The sequence below is a fragment of the Ptychodera flava genome, chromosome 14 (assembly GCF_041260155.1).
Source record: "Ptychodera flava strain L36383 chromosome 14, AS_Pfla_20210202, whole genome shotgun sequence".
Classification (NCBI taxonomy): domain Eukaryota; kingdom Metazoa; phylum Hemichordata; class Enteropneusta; family Ptychoderidae; genus Ptychodera; species Ptychodera flava.
The window spans coordinates 34,717,461-34,735,735 of NC_091941.1; positions in this window are offsets into that span (position 1 = coordinate 34,717,461).

Sequence of the window (18,275 nt, forward strand, 5' to 3'; positions counted from 1 at the left end):
TAAATCGTCACGATATCTATGTTACCTTTGACTAGAAAAAATATTGTTGCTAATTCTGAACATTGTATACGAGATACGAATTTCCGTTGAACGTGATATTTATTAACAGCAAACTTGTTTTCTTTCATAATAATGATAACATAGCGCCATGAAAAATAGGCGTAGAAAAGAACTCCGAAACGCAAATATAGTCCTTGCTAGACTTGAAGAAACGGGACATGGGTCAGGCCATATTTCTTGACTTAACACCAGACAATATGCATATATGCAATATCTTCATCGGGCTAGGCTAACTAATTGAAAAATCCATTACGGCTCAGTCACAATCAGGGTGCTCTAGAGTGTTTCACTTTTGTCAAATTTTCATATTGTAGACACATATCTAAATTTACTAAATTCACAAAGCTTAAGGTTTGGTACATATTTGCTTGAAAAGTTGTGAACCAAACTGTCTCAGTATTTCCATGGCAACCAGTTCTTTATTGTGTTGACACATCGTCACGGACACTACAAAATATTATGAGTTGATGGAGAAATAACATAGTAGACTATACAACATTTGTACAAATATTCTTTTTAAAAGTTTAACCAGAAAATATATACATCTGTTGTAGAAAATAAGGTGAATGTATCAGGATTTTACCCAGCTTTGCATGGTTTCCTGCAAAATGATTTGTTACGAAAAAAAAGGAATTTTTCATTTTTTTCTCCCCATGAGCTTATGATTCCTCTAGTTTACAGATTTGCCCTTTAGTACATTTATATTATTTTTTACTGCAATTGTTGAAGTCTTTAAAAAACATTAATAGTATTTGCAGCAAAATTTTGCTCATTTTTTGTTAGTTTTCTAGTCATTTTTGTAGTATGGTAAAAGCGTCACGGACACTGCACATTCAGGAATGTGTGTGGTGAAATAACTGTTGTTTATTAAAACCAGTAAACCTGTAAAAACAGTAAAATTATGACAAGAATTGGTTACAAACAAATCAAAACATATTATATTAAGGAAGTTTGACATAAAGAATATTTGTAGTACTGGTATTTTTCAATAACCAGAAAATTTTATCAGAAATACAACACTGAATGCAAAATTCTTGAGATAACTGGTATGTAGACAATGATAACTGGTATGTAGAAAATGCTAAACAATACAAAACTGTCCTATAAACTGTCCTATAAAGTGAACAATAAATGATTTACTGAACATTTGGTTTCCAACATATTATTGTGATCTGTATTTCAGTAGCGTCACGGACAATACACATTTGAATAATTAAAGGGGCAACTTCTTTACCAGTTTTAACAGACGATATTAAACACAAATTCTCTATATCAGAAGTCTAATTAAAGTCATGAAGAGTATTAAATACTCTCTTGCCACTCATAGTGATATTTGTGGGTGACTTGAGTATTTTAAGTATTTGGTCAGCATCTATTGTGTATAAGGGGGAAAGAGGTTGCACATCTGACTATTTATGGTGGTACTGCAGTAGTGTGGGCTCCATTACGGATCTTTGTCAATAGTGATGTATATAAGGGGAGGATTTATGTCCCGTAATGTTATTTTTCTCTTTTATCCCCTTGTTTGCATTATAAGGTTGTATTATTGTGTTTGATAAAATTTCAGTCTTGTGTTGTTTGTTTATGGAAAGTTATGGCGAGATATAGTCGGATTTAGCACGTGGTGTCTTTTGAATGCTGTGATCCTGTGTCAGATATTTTGATTTTTATATGCTTGTTCTTGTTGTCGTTTTCATGTGTTATTGGCTTAAAAAATAAAGCCAATATTTCCATATTTTTATCTTGTGTTGAGATTTTTTTGTGAATTTTGTTTTTGACAAGTGTGTCTTTTATGTTTTTGTTTCTTTTGTAGGCTGTTATTGGGGGTTCAGGGAAAAGGGTTTTTAATGTTTCGTCCTTTTCAAGTTCCTCCCAATATTTTGCAAGACTTTCTTTCCAGTCTTTTGTTTTAATGTATGTTGTTGTGAAGATTAGATTATTTGTTGTTTCCTTCTTTATCTTTTTTGTACTTTTTGTTGAGTTCAATTCCTGTGTTTGATTTCTGTTGTAATTCTAGTTATTTCTTTTTCCGTGTATTCTCTGTAAATTAATTTGCTTGTAAAGAAATCAACTATCTCCTTGAAATCGTTTGGGTCATTGGACGTACAGAAGTATCTGAGAATTTCACCTTCAATTAGTCCTTTAAAATTTGATTTGGGTAACATGATTCTCTGTCCAGGTATTGGAATGTTCCAATTAGTTTTGTGTGGGTTTTAATATCCAAAATATTTTCTTGGTTGTGCCTTGGGACCTTCAAAATTTTGACGTCGAGAAATGTTATTTTTTTCTAGTGATTTCTTAACTGTAAATTTAAATGTGGGTGCATTTTGTTTATTCTATAGCTAAACTCTACCTGTTGGTTTTGTGTTCCAGTAAAAATTATGAAAATGTCCTTTCTGAATCTTTTCCAAAAGTGAAGCACATTTTGGTATTTAGAGATGATTTCCACTTCTAGTTTATGAAATGCAATCATGGCAATCCCCAGCAATGCATTTCAGCCCATTAAACAGCCACATATTTGGCGGTAGAGTTCATTGTTGAATAGCCCAAAGACTTGAAAGAAAGTCTTGCAAAATACGGGCAAGAGCTTGAAAAGGACGAAACATTAAAAATCCTTTTCCCAAACCACCCAATAATAACCCACGAAAAGAAACAAGAACATAAAAGACACACTTGTCAAAACAAAGTTCACAGAAAGAGACAAAACGTTAACAATAATCTCAACATAAGAGTAAAATATAGAAATATTGGTGTTATTTGAAGCCTATAACACGTGAAAACATCAACAAGTATAACAAAAACAAAATATCTGACCCAACAACTTAGGAAAGACAGAACTTTGCGACTGAGGAGAAACCACACACTTGGGTTTCCAAACAGATTTCAGGATCACAGCATCCAATAGACATCGCATGATAGATCCCTTAACAACCAACACACGACTGAAATTTCATCAAACACTAATAATACAGCCTTATAATGCAAACAAAGGGTTAAAACAGAAAAGTATTTTGAAGGGACATAAAGCCTCCCCTTATATGCATCACTGTTGACAGAGATCTGTACTGGGCTAACATTACTGCAGCATCATCATAAAAAGTCAGATTTGCAACCACATTCCCCCTTATATAATTCAAAAACACATTTTCTTTTGTTTTTAAAATGATTTATTATGGTCTGTGAAGTTTACTTCAGATGTCAGGTGAATTTAAATGTAAATGCAGTAAAAATCAGGTTAACCACTTGTTAGGTGTAGTGTCCGTGACATGAAGCCAGTTGCAAATGGAAAGTGGTTTAATGTGAAAGTAAATTAGTGTGTTCAGTGTTATGCCCTAATTTCACTATAAATAACATTTCAATCTTAAAGTTATATTGGGAAATAACTGATAACACTATTTCTGTTCCTTTTTAAACCCCTATACCGTTATTTCATAGGACGTTTTTTAACATTACAATCTTAAAAGGTAGACAAACATCTTTCACTGGTTTAATATATTTCATTTGATGTCTTACTCAAAAACTAAGTTACTCTCTTATAAAATGTAACTTCAGCTGATAAATTATAGAATTACCTGCTTAAATCACTGTAACAAGTAATGTATGGATTTGGTGTCACGGACACTACGGCGGTCACGGACACTACATTTGCCCCTTTTTGATATACAGAAACAATACAAGTGGTAAATGGATTATATTTTTATAACACATAAGGAAGGCAAACAGGACCACTTTGGCTAATGATATCAGATCTCTACTATCTGAATATGGCTGAAAGTTATGAGGGTGTCACGGACACTACAAAATTTTGGGACAAAAAATGTGGGCAACTATCATGATTTGTCATTCATAATCAATACGTTGACCCTATAACATTTAGTACCAACTAATCACAGTTGGTCTTCCAATCAAATAGATGTTTTAAGAAACATTCTAGGGTAATGTTTTCAAGTGATAATAGAGAGATAAATCAATGCTGTTGTCAAATGTAAAAAGCGTAACGACGCAAAAATTTCACTTGTTATCAGCCATTTCCATTCAAATCCATGTCTTCAGATGAAATAACTTGCAAAAGAAAGAAGGAATGCTATATGATACTTTAAATATTCTGAATAATCGAAAAAAATAATCTAACAGTTTCAAAAAGTGAGTTTACAAAATGTGCTTTTTCAGATGAAACAGCGTAACGCCTATTTTGACCCATTTTTAGGGTACTTTTTTCACTGCTCAGCTCAAAATCATCACAAAAACTCCATTTTTTCAATGGGCCTGTTTGGTTCTTCTGGTTGTTTCATATTAAGAACAATGTTTCATTAAATTATGCTCAACATATTTTTATATTAGGGCGTAACATGTCGAAATATGTCCAGAGTACCCTGATTGTGACTGACCCGATTATCGAGTGGCGCTTATTGGTCCAGTGGTCACCCTTGTTAACCATACTCGCTTTGTGGTCAAACGGTAGCGTATAACGTAGGGCTAATGTATCGACGTCAGACCCGGGCTACTCTCAATAGGTCCATGCATCGATTTCGGATTTCCGCTGTAATTTGCAGACTGTTAGGGGAACTGAAGAAAGATGAAACTCTTCACAAGCTCCGACTTTGTCTTGTTTTCGACGTTGCTAATGTATACGGCTGTTGTGATGGGTAAGTGTTTCGAGGTACATCCCTATTTATCATCACAAGCATAAAGTGCCAGAAGTCAATCTGCGAAACAGTAAGTTTAAAGCGTTCAAAGCTATCATGGAATTGAATTTAAAATCAGCATTTTTAATTCGCACATACTGATCTCGATATATATTTTCATTAAAGTCGACGTTATTTCCCCCTGGTCATTATCCTTGCTATCGTTGATACAGTAATTATCTTTATAAAGTAATCCATTTCCTGTTGTTTCCTTAGCTGCTTGACAACTCTCTTCATTTTAAAGGTTTCTCCATTTTTAAATATAGCTGTGACGTTTATAATCAGGCTGCAAATAATGGTTTCTCGACGTATTGGATATTTTTTTCACCGAATGAGAGGATCACTTGTATTAGCATAACCCTTACTAGAAGAAAAAGATGTACTAACCGCCACATCACTGCAAGTTTACTTTATTCTGGAAAAATGCTACATTTTTAAACTCAAGAAGTTATTCGATATCGTACATGTATAACACAGAAAAACTGTCAAAACATTTACAAATGTTTTAAAAGAGTAGCTATGTAATGATCCATAAAGACGATTTTCCTATGGTTTCCTATGGCTATTATGGATGCATCACGGGCCAGTGGCCGGAGCAGTGGACACACGATCACAGGATGGTGAGTTCGAGCCCCGGCATGGCCATGGTGTTGTGTCCTTGAGCAAGGCACTTTATTCCTCATTGCTTCTCCTCACCCAGGAGTGATGGGTACCTGGTAGGACAGTGGTTGTAATGTGTGCGTTTAGCTCTGCTGCGCTTATTGGCTGCACATGTGAACTGTTGTTTGCTCCCCAGGGAGTTGAGTGGTATCATATCAGGTCCAATGACCAGGGGTAATAATAATTGTGAAGCGACTTGATATTTCTTTATTAAAGAATGGCTGGTTTAGAAAAATGTGAGAGAGAGAGAGAGAGAGAGAGAGAGAGAGAGAGAGAGAGAGAGAGAGGCGGTCTAGTGCACCGTGTATACAGCTACTCTCTATTCATGTAAATGCAGTGATTCATGAAAGATAAGATACTAATAAAATACAAAAGAATGTTGTCAGATTGATATACAATAGCATTTTCTCTGCATGTGCTTTGAATCCAACAGGTGGGAGGGCAGAAGCACATGCCCTTGTGCCCGCGAACGACAGTTCCTCCAATGCGCGAGCTGCCACAATCATCGGCATCTTTTCTATCCCAGAACTCACAACAGCTGTGGCTAAATATCCAGGTAAAAATAAAGACACTTAACTGTATTCCAGTGTTGTTCTTAGGGTAATACCCGTTGTGGTCTTTCTCTAAGAAAATTACTGATCCAGAGGTTTGCATTGACATTCATATTGATAAGACGTCTAAGGAGAACATATGGATCAATGGTGTTGGAGGCGCTTGAAAAGTCTATAAACAGAATACGAATGTATGCATTTGTGGATTCTAAATGTTGAGAAAGTAAATTAAATAGAGTGATAGATGCGTCTTCAACCCCTCTATGAGCTTTGTACGCAAACTGAAACGGATCTAACTTATCAGCCACATTACAAAGCTGATGCTTCCGCACAAAACCTTCCATACACTTTCACGGAATTGATGTTAAGGCAAAGGACAATAGTCATTCAGCTGCTTTCGGTTGGGCTTCTTTGGAACTGGAATAATTGTAGATGTCTTCCATGTACGGGGGACAACATGAAGATTAAATAACATCTGGAAAATGTAGGAGAAAATGGGACCGAGTTGTCTGGCACAATTTTTCAAACCCTTCCTGTAATTTTATCGGGACTGCTGCTGCTTTGTTGCTGTTTAATTTTAAAAAGCTCTCTCCAACATCACTTTGGGAGATCTCAATCTGATCAGAGACAGGCTTTAGAACTCTGACACAATGTTACACATTCATTGGTGAAATCTCTTACATCAAAACGAGCATAAAATTTGTTTAATTCATCAGGAAGGCAAGTAGATCACGAGGGAATGAATGTAGGCTAGTGTTTTGTATTTTACCCATCATAACTTTCAACCCATCCCAGGCAGCTTTACAACTATTTGTTTTCAATTTTTCTTCAATTTCACTCTGTACTTATATTTCGTAATTCTAGCCTGCCGTCTAAATTCCTTTTCTTTTTCCTTATATTTACTTCTGTCGCCTTGTAGAATGCTAATTCTTTTCATTTAGAAACATTCTCATTTCTTTTGTCACCCAAGGCTTGTTATTCGGGAATACACATACAGGGGTGTACTGATTTGGTTTCTACTACAACGTTTTCGCAAAACTTCATATAACAGGAAACAGTATCAACCAATTCTTAGGGTTCAATGCAAGATGTTTTAAAGATGTCCCAGTCTGTTATTTCGAAGCAGTTTGAAGATGCCAATGCTTCCCGGAGACCAAACCTGTATGGTTTTGACTTGTGGTCTTCAGTTTTCAGCTCTTGACGATATTTCGGGAGCAGATATGTACCACATTATGACCTGAACGCCCGAGAACTGGTCTGCCAATGGAGCGATATGCATCGGGAATATTTCCATAACACATGTCGATAGTACTGCCAAGACGTGTGGGAACTGTGACGTACTGATATAAATTAGGGAGATGAGAAGTCATGTCACATCGATTGAAATCACCTTCTATTGTAAGGGTCGAAATGACACCGACATCAGCTCGTAGTCATGGGTGCACACTTGCTCGTGAATATTGAACTGGTAGCCCACCTGTTGGTAACAAAAGCACACAATCCTCCACCGCATCGCTTCGTTGCTTTGTTTGGGTCTCTGTCTGCACGAATTACAGAGTAGCTGGGCAAAGTAATATTGTCAGCTTCCTCTGTGAGCCACGTTCTGAAAAACACAGTAGATTACTACACAGACAAATAGTAGATGTTTCTCTGTGATTACTACGACGAAAATCCCCGTTGAATCTTACCAGGGCCGTCAGTTCATTCATCTTATTTTGAAGTGATCTTACATTGGAAAACGTGATGGTAGGAGGTGGATATCTTCTACCAAGTTTTCAGAGTCTTGCTCTGATCCCTCCTCTTGATCCTCTCTTCTTCCTGCTTTTCTTATTTTGACATGATATATCGCCATTGTTTTCGACTTGTGCTGAAGATGGGTTAAAGTCAATATTCAAATTAGAGTCTGGTATGGTGTTTTGGAATGTGAGTAGAAATTCACGACTGTTCCGGAGAACAATGGCAGCGTCGGTAAGTTCGGGTTCTCTGGCATAAAAAGTCGTCAAAACGCAGTCAAGTAGACAACAAATCACAACGATGAACAAGATGCACTTTCCTGCCATACTTCGAATCGTGCAGGTAAAGTTACAGGGACAAACACGACCTCGAACACCAAAAAAAATACAACAAAAACCGGAGACGAATTGATGAGCCGGGGTCAGCCACTGCATAGCGCCCCCATATATAATTAATACAATTACATTGAAATTGTGCAGAGCATTATTTATTCATAATTTGTTTGTTTTGTTGTTTCTGTCGTGTAAGTTCTTAACTTGCCGTCAATAATGCTTACTGCATTGAAAATAATTGAACCAGACGACAAGGTCATGCGTATCGGTGGAGGTCAAGCTGTGGAAATTCTGGTCACCGTATCGAGCGATAACCACTCGTAACCCATCACGGGCGATGATAACTGGTCATTCAGTATCTACACTGCCTCTACCAATCTAGGCAGGCCGTCTATCATGGCGGTGCAAGCTCAACTAAGCTTGGATCAACAGGAAATGGACTTGCTGCCTTGGCATCAAATCACGTTCGGGAACATAGCAGGGACGTTGGATCTGTCGACGGTCAGCTGTGATAGGGTTAAATTTGTGTGCATCATGGTTTATCCGAGCCTGTTTGCGTCTTGCACAACGGACGAGGAAAAACAAAATGAAACTACAAAGTGCCAACCTGTCTTCTGCTCAGGTAAGGCATTCCCTGTAAGACTTGTTTCCATATTATTTAACACACAATTGTGCTACTCGTGGGACACATACAAAATGAATGAGTGTAAATGTGAATTTCCTTGTTCTTAGATTTTAATCTCGCTATTTTATTCATTTAAAGGATTAGTTGAAACAGTTTGAAAGAAGTGATAACTTTCAAAACAACACAACAAAGCAGAGAAAGCGAACTGACAAGATGAAACAAAAATGCTACGTTCGGTTTAGAAGACTATGTATCGTTTTATATGATGTGATTTACATAAGAGTCAGATCGCATCTCAACTGTTGGAATGCATGTAGTGTTTTTACTTGATATTGTGTGTCCCATTTGACCGATGCAAACTTGCAGAAGCAAAAACAATTAAGAGAATGTTAATTTTTAAACTTGTAAATTGAATTTCTTTTAAAATTTGTGTTTTTCGACACCTACAGTTTAAACAGTGGAAACTGTACAGTCTCGTCCAAACTCAGCACAATGGAGTATGGGAGAATGTTTATTAAAGTAACCTAAACAGTACAGACAAGGAGTGCTTTGGGTCAAGACTGGATGGTTATGTTGAATTTTATCTGTTGGTCAATTTTGAGTAATTTTTTTCCTCTAGTACCAGAATTTGCACGGTATAATCCCTTGATATTTGATTTTTTTATTTTGAAAGGGGCCTGGTTAATGGTTCCTTTCAGAAAGATTGAGTAAAAGTTTAAGCCTTTCATTTTGGAGGCGCGAACTAATTTAAGGTGGCGGTAAAGGCTAGAGCGTCAGTTATAAACTTCAATAAAACTATTAAAATATAAAAGTAGTCAACATTCTCTGTGGAATAAAAAAAACCTAGACATTTGGGGTCATAGACATTGCAGAGTTATAGCCCGTTGAAACTTCTGAAAAACTGACCAAATAAGAGGAAGTTGGGGAGTCATTAGTGTATTAACGGTGGTAGGGGTCCCCTAGCTTTGTCACTTTTTACTGTTTTTCAGAAAAGTTTTGACAAGGCAGTGCTTGCATTCAGAATGCGTGACTGCTATTGTAAATGCATTTTTAGATTCTTTGAGTGTCAAAGAGGTGTCAAAAGTGAGATTAACCAAAAAGACTGCTCTGTGACTTCAAACGAGGGTGCAAATATGGCTTGTTTTCAACATTTTGACAGAATAACAGTTTTTCTACATAATTTTATGCCAATTCAATCCAACCTTCGAAATGAGATATGGACATGGAATTTTTACAGCCTATTAACAAGGTTACAGATAAGATTTGTATGGCACAATTTTTTGTATTTGAAGTACTTCTTGAAAATCACATTTTGAAATTTGAAAGAATTGTTAATAGTTTTTTTATATGTAAGCCCATGTAAAATCAAAAAACAAATTTTATTACAAATCCTGCCGTACAATGTTCACTGTACCGCTTCAATGACGCTTCTCTACCAGGAAGAGCTTATCGTTTTAGAGCAACAACATAAAATTATTTGCTTTCAAACAAAGGTTGGATATCATATGGAAACGATATCTTGAATCCCGATCGCCTTGCATCTATCTGTTGGCCTGCGATGTTGTATTTAAATATTTTGTTATGCAAATTCTACTGCCGCAAGTGCGACGTCACAAAAGCAACATTATAGAGTTCATAAGAACATTTTATTTGTGCCGATACTACAAGAAAGCAATACGAAATGCATATTTCCTTCGCATTGATATGCATATTAAGATTTGTTTCCACGCACACATAGGTGCCAGCTAAATTGTAATGTTCTTACTGACGAGTTCATATTGATCAAAATCAAAAGGTCAAATGTCTCATTAATCTGAATCGATATGGTACCCTTGGTAACGTGTTTAATATGTATCTGTATCACCGATTTTTAACTCAGAAATAGTTTCCTAACTTGTCCTATTTTCAAATGGCGCTGTAACATGCAACTATTGTTCAATGCAAAATTAAATGCAAAACGAAATTGTCAAGGAAACAAAGGAGAATTTATTTATTTTCATAAAACCGACCGTCCGGTACCGGCGTACCGAAAACATATAAAAGTCGGTTGATTTGACAGCTACTCCAATTATTTAATGCAAAATGATTGGCGGTTACAAAACTGTTTTGTTCACAGATTTAGGTCATCCGTCGAAAAGTGGCAAACTCAAAATCCTCTTGTCACTGGACTGCTTTGATACACTGGGGTTGACGAAGATTTACACAGGGCTACATTATCAGACATAGCGTATCACTAATATTGTTGCACACGTCTTTTGAGCAGATGCTCAGGTTGAAGACATGCAATGCCCACATGACCTACTTTTCGAAAAGCTTGCCAAGAATTCGTACAGATTTTGCACAAAATTCTACTATTTTCAGTTGACAAATTTGAATATTGTTATATCATTAAGTGAGATGTAGGTAGTCTCGACTTGAGGTGAAATTTGTTTATTCCATCTTGTAGAATCACAACATTCTGGGACACATTACTGAGTTATTTAGCAAGTTACTTATGGTTTCTGGTACAGAGTGTGGTAGAAGAATAATATCCGACTCATTCGATTTTTGAAAGGTTATGCAAATTACCTGTTACGTGATAGTTATGTAAACAATGGTGACACTATGGTAACCAAAATGTTCCCCTATATCTAGGCTTTCAGAAAATGTATAATTTACGGGGTTCTGAGCTTATTACCCACCAGAGAACTGTTAGCTTAAAAAGGTCAATTTCTTGTCTTGGAACCTTAAAATAATGTGTCACAGATACAGGTAATTACAATAATTTGCTATATGAAAACCGAGTTCTTAGTCAACTTGATGCGCTCTGCAAACTGTAGTGTGACTGAGCCTCACTATGAACACTGTTGTTCTTCTGTGGTCCAGTGCTGCCAGTTTTAATACACAATATAAGTACATATATGGTGGGAAAAATAATTAGTCACACACTTACACATAAACACTCTACACACACGCACACACACACCCTATGAAATGGGTCCACTATGAGGGCAAATAAGCGGCATGTGATTCTGACATGTCTGTAGATAAACACACTCATAGGTGACAAGTATTTGCGAGTACTTACTTTGATTTATCGTGGCGATAACTTACAAAAAGTCGTTCTCCATTGTCCCAAATGCGTTTTCTAAACTCACATTCAGAGGGAGGCAACTCAACGCATTACTTCGCCTCCTCCAGCATTCGTGAAAACACAAACTTGATCAGCAATTTACGCGAAGGGAACTAGAACTCTATAATATGATGACCGTTGCAAACGGCAAAGAAGAAGGCAAAGCTGCAGGTACGTCAATCGATTGCTTTTGTCAAAGACCTTTTGACTAGATTCCTGATTTTTCTCTCGATCGAAAACTACAACCAAAGGGATGGCTGGGTCAAACGGCCTGAAAGTAGATCGATCTGAATTCTTACATTTAAAACAATTGCGAGTAGAAAAAAGAATTGAAAATTAATTAGAACATTTTAAATCTACAAACAAGGTGAAGATAATTCTCTTCTTCGCCGAGTGAAGTCAAATATCGAAAAACAGTAAACATAGAACTACATAAAGTGAAAACAGTAACTGTTTCTCTCCCTGTCTCGGCATGCTTTAGTAATTCGAAAATTCGGATTGTCTAAATTTAGAAATGCACATATCTTTCAGTTTTGCTCCACACTTTGTATTAAAGTTATTATATTCATCAGCGTCTTCCCACGATTGGAACAATATTTGAATTTCGGAATAGTACACAATCTTAATAGCTCAACAGTATTCGACTTTGAGATCTTGATAACAAGTTTATCTAATGTGAATTATTGGCTAAGATCTACAAACTTGATACCACACACGGAGATATGACATTATAAGTTGAAGGCTGTCGACAAAATAATAAAGTGATCAATAACTGGCCGATAGAATTTATATGCTGCAAATATTGAAACAAATACAGGTATCAGGCTGCCAAATGACCTTAAAAATGTTGATTGGCATGCAAAGTCAAGGCAAAGTACTTAGGAACTGTAAATAAACAAGATCGACAAACACTGCATGTTGATCTGTATTCTTGAAGTATCTTAGGAAATTTGCTGCACACTTTGACAAAAGACATCATATGAAAGTTAGGTATGCAATCGGTAAGCCGTAATCCAGTTTTGTCAAAAAGTACTTACTTTAATTTGTCGACTTTGGTATGTTTATTTCACTAAAAATTGCAAATGCCAGAGAGATTGAGAGTGAAGGTGGATGGATCGTAAGTGCTGAACATACAGATTTCACAATTGTGACGTACACTTCCCGTATCCCTTGTCTGTTATAATGGGTTTGCTATACACTTATAACTCTTAGGTAACTCGGATGCATCATGCCACCTATCCATATGGTTTTGATTTTTCCAAAGTGTTTTCTTTATTGTATCTAATCTTATCCTCAGGAAAATGAATGATGATGTTCAGTCGTGATTAGATGTGGTGGCTTTTCACACCAACTCACAAAGTCCAAAGTTCTAGCTTTTCTAGTGCATTTTCTGTTCCCCCTCAGCAATCATTGTACACGTGTCGTTACTAACACTATCAGAAAATATTTTCTTCTAAGGTCTATGGATTCATTATTCATTTTCATCAGAAGAAATGTCACAGGTTAGGTTGAAGAAAGCATTACGATTCAGAAACTGAACTACGCATTTTAAATCCTAAATACTGGCAAAAAATACAATCTCTTCGGTTTTCTCAATACATTACGTTACGAGTATCGTGGTATCTGCGGTCCACTTCCAACTGCAATAATGACGACATCTTTGAAGTGTGTCTCTATAGCTGCGTTTGTCAATTGTTGATCATGGTCAGGTTTTTATCAGGTTGTCCACACATGTTAAAGTGTAGTTACGCCCCCTTTCGTACATTTATTTTATACTGTCTGGTGGCATGCACTTTTTGGTGACGTGTGTGCCCACTTGGCGTTGCCAATAATCAATGAGCACAGTCTTGAACTTGTGAGATATTGGTTTTGTTTTTTTGTGAACGTAGCGTATTAAAAGTAATAAGTCAATGTAAAAGCTCACGCGGATCGTAGATGACGAGAAAGAGTCTCTCTCTTCAGTTTGTCTCTTGACGAGAATGCTCGGTGCTTGACTGTCAAAGCACCGATCCCGTACACAAAATTCAATCATGGCAATCTGTACTACATACACACGAAAGTGGAGGGTAAATGACATGAACAAGCGCTGTCATATTTTGTGAACTAGAAATGCCTTTGATATGTTTCAAGTTTAGTGCACGGCAAACATGCATATAATATACTAGACAATCAACTCATTATTTTTATTTGTTCATCAAAAATAATGTTATGGTGGGGGCAGCCGACATAAAATGATCGCATACCTCAATTCATCCGCCAAAAGTAGCAATCTGTAAATTGAGGTAGAATGCACTGCAAGAAAATGTTTTTGCACACGAATATTGTTTTCCTTTTCTTGTCTGCTGCTTGATTTGACTTTATTTGTGAAGCATATGAAGTGAACGAGATTTTCACCGCATTGTTTTTCGTGAAGGTCAAAAATATATTATTTCCGGTCCCCGCAACTAATAATCAGGGCATGGAAGACTTTTCAAAATTTAGGTATCATTACATTTTCTTTTCTTTCTCTAATCCCATCCCAACTTTTTTTGCTGCTCTCTTCCAAGAGTTTGAGCACACAATTTTCGCAAAAGTTTCTCACTCATTTTTTTGAAAGTTGCATTTTATCCTTGGCGTGAGATACTTTCTGTAAATCTTTATATATGCGTTCAAAATCTCTGTGAAACGCGTGTAGATCATTATTCAGTTATAAATAACGCAAACTCCAGCAAATTATTTACATGTAATTGTAATGTGTAGACGGTACTCTCACTCACATATGACAGTAAAACAAATTCAATTTGTTGCAACAGAGGCTGAGAAGAGAAGCAGCGCATCGACTATCGAGAATAATGGAGATGGAATCGACGTAAATGGAAAATTCTGGATGGTGAATGATATCCGTGTCTTTACAGCCTTGATTTTTACCATCGTTTGCGTGTATACCGCCGTTTTCTCGTTTACTTCGGGAATTATGTTGACACTTGAAATGAGATATGGGTAAAGTTTCGAAATTTGTTAAGTGCTTTCTGCTTCTAGCCACATGTCGGAAACCAAGTTTTGGTCTGCAATTTTATGAGTGTAATATTAGAAATTTCATTACCATAATTTCAGAAATGATACAATTCGCACTTGGCACCTTCTTAGCTCCATACGGTTTCGCATTATGGATATCCGATTGATGTCAATCGATACATAACAATTGACGAGGACACTCGCAACTTAGAAACATTACATCTTTAAAACCTAGTATGTATACCCGTGCGGATGTTGCACATAGAGTTTGACGGATGCATCTCAATCGTTTTTGCGAACAAGGGAAAATGTATATCTTCAAAATAATACTTACAGCCTCACAAAGCATAAATTACTAACACTAAAAACACAGATTGAATTCTATAGCTAATTGAATATATTGGTCTTTTGCTGAATGCCTTTTCAAAGTTAGGCACCGTTACTTACTATCTAATGTTAAACTTTAACCCCTTTGCAGCTTTACCGTCACACAGCAAGGATATCTAACGAGTACAAATGGTATTGCGAGCATGTGTACGATTCCCTTCATAACACATTTCCTGGGAAAGCCTTCCGATCATCGTCCACGCTGGCTCGGTGTCGGTACTATTCTCTTGGGCGCTTCCTATATTCTCGGTACTTTGCCGCAGTTTCTCTCGGCGCCGTATGACTACGACAGAGCTGGTAGCAACGCCTCTGAAGGGCACGGCTCCAGGTCTGGCTTGTGCGAAGAGAGCCCGTCGGCGGCCGGAAACGAGGACTGTGATGTTGGACAGCTTGTAACATCAGCCGACAATGAAATGGCTTACACCATCTTTTTCATCAGCAATGTTTGCACTGGCATTGGGTTTGGTTTTATCATTACACTCGCTATTTCCTACATTGATGACTTTGCCGGAGACAAATCGTCAATGTACCTAGGTGAGAAAAATAATCTGCTTCCACGAATAATAAAAGAATGAAGGCATAGTTTGAAGAGAGTGTTATCGTAGCCCATCTTCTTTGTCATCGCCGCATATCAGCAATTGAAACATGTCTTATTTACAATAGATTATAACGAAGGTGTTGATTCAAAAGTGCTTTGCATTTTATTTTAATTACTTTATTCATAAAAATAGGTTATTTCCACACTTCCTCACATTGTATACAGGTATTATGGACGGAGCATGGGGCATAGGGAGACCCTTCGGCTTCAGCGTGTTGAGCGTCTTTTGTCTTTCCATCTACGTTGACTTTAACCGCGTCGAAATGACTGACATCAACATCGATGAATCCGATCCACGGTGGGTCGGGGCATGGTGGTTGGTCGGCATGGCGGGAGGCAGCGTGCTCATACTGTTGTCTATACCCCTCTTTTTCTTCCCCAAAAGTATGCACCTTGATAATCACACGAAGGGTGAAGAAGGGGATGTCAAAAATGTTGACCGGAAGGAGATAGAAGGATCGTCGAATTCACATGGGAAATCTGTTCTCGTAAATATTAAAGGTAGGTGAGGGTGGAGGGGACAACTGGTAGGTGCGGGTGGATTGACAGATAACCGAACACGAAGTACATTAGGTTTATCACAAATGACAAGCAAAACCATGGACGGAAAGTGGGTGGTATATTTACAATGAATCAAACTTCAAGCTTAGCTGCCGAGCACCTGGTCTCTTGCAGTGAAGACTATCGATTTTGCAGTATACCTGTAAGCTCGATGACGAATGATCATGGTGAGATGAATGAGATTTCTTACCCCTTCTGACAGCATCGATAACATGATACGATGAAAGATAATGATACAAGCGCCTGACTAGATACTGGTTTTATTTTTCCATCTCCAGATTTGCTTTCAACAACGTGGTGTTTGTTACGAAATCCTGTGTTTATGCTTGTTTCTCTGGCTTATATCGTCAATAATCCGGTTACTTTTAATCTGTTTATGCCAAAGTACTTTCAGAAAGACCTTGGGTTTACGGTGGCTAGGTCTAACCTAATAGTTGGTGAGTGATTTTCGAACCATTTCTTAATTTAAAAAACTTGTGGTCTTCAAACATGCAAATTTACCAATTCGTTTTAACTTTTCATCAGCAGCTGCTGATCCAGGAAAGATAAAGATGTAGGAAGTGTGAAGAGAAATTTTCCACTCAAATATCCCTAATTTCGAAATTCGATAACGACAAGAGACTGTAAATCACGACTGTCCCTTTCTTGATGACGGTGTTCTGCTAGCGTTTAAGTAGACCTTCATTTAATTTTACCCAACGGACCAGTATTCCAGTATCTATATGCGGTGTTGCTATTAAAGTTCCATTAGCTGTATCTTCTTGCGATTTTTCCGTTAGTTTTGATTGAAATGATCACTGGCTCATGTTGAATAGCCTGTCAAATAACAGAGAATCGCATATTATTCGGAAACATTACGTGCCCTACAACTAAATAACATGTGATTTTACAACGAAAATTTCAATTTTTGTCCGGACAGAAATACAAACTCTGTTGACACGGATTGCAACGTAGGCATTCTTCTGCACCTGCGCGAGCCATTTACAGCAATTTCAAAATAAATATTCATTACTTATGCCCAGCACTTACGTCATAGTCCATTGTCCGAGCACGTTGCTTAGCCAGATGTCTGGCAATCCTCGACGCAATGTTGTTTTGATCCCGCAATAAACGTGAACTTGTACATCTGGCGTGATCGCGGCGTAACCATATCTGCGTTCTCCCCAGCACGCTGAGCATGCCAGAAGTCAACAAATGAGCTCGGAAGGGCAACACGTTTGAACAAAAATTAGCAGTTTTATGTGGCTATAACATCACTAATCATGTTTGTTTCTTCGTAAAACAACATTTTGCAACAAATATGAGCCTCCAACATGGAATTTTTTGAGGTAAAAAACGGTCAAAAGTTACAAATAATGGCCCTTTAATGAGGCAAAGAATGTCGAATTCGGCTGTCCTAAAAAGCAAAGAGTCATACTGTCAATTTAGTTCAATGATATTTACAAATCGCCAAGCTATATTTAATAAAAGTTAAAAACTTTTCCACCTTTTAGGTCTTTTGTGGTTATTTCCTAACTTTCCGGTTGCAATAATAATTGGCTGGGCCATCAAGAAAACAAAGATGACCATGCTGGGTTTAACAAAGCTACTCATGGTATTTGTCGCACTTATTGTCATTACAAATAGCCTCGTTATTGCTGTTCCTTGCGAGGGACCTTATTTCGAAGGATCCAGGTAAAACGTTTGATTTACGTTTTTTCATGTAGCCTAGGAAACTTTCGTAGAAGGAAATTACAACATACAGATACTTGAGAGTCGCAATCGTTCTTATCAACAGCCTTCTTACAACTCCGATTTTATTTTTTATAAAATTATGAAAATAAAATATGAAAAATCTGTCAGACATTTACAGCTCGCTACCATTTTTGGTCGAAATCAGATTCCCTATCGAGAGGCAGAATGTCCTTAGGATCGTGTGACATGACCGTCATACTATAGATATTTTATCTAGTTTTGAAATATTGTCACAAATGTAG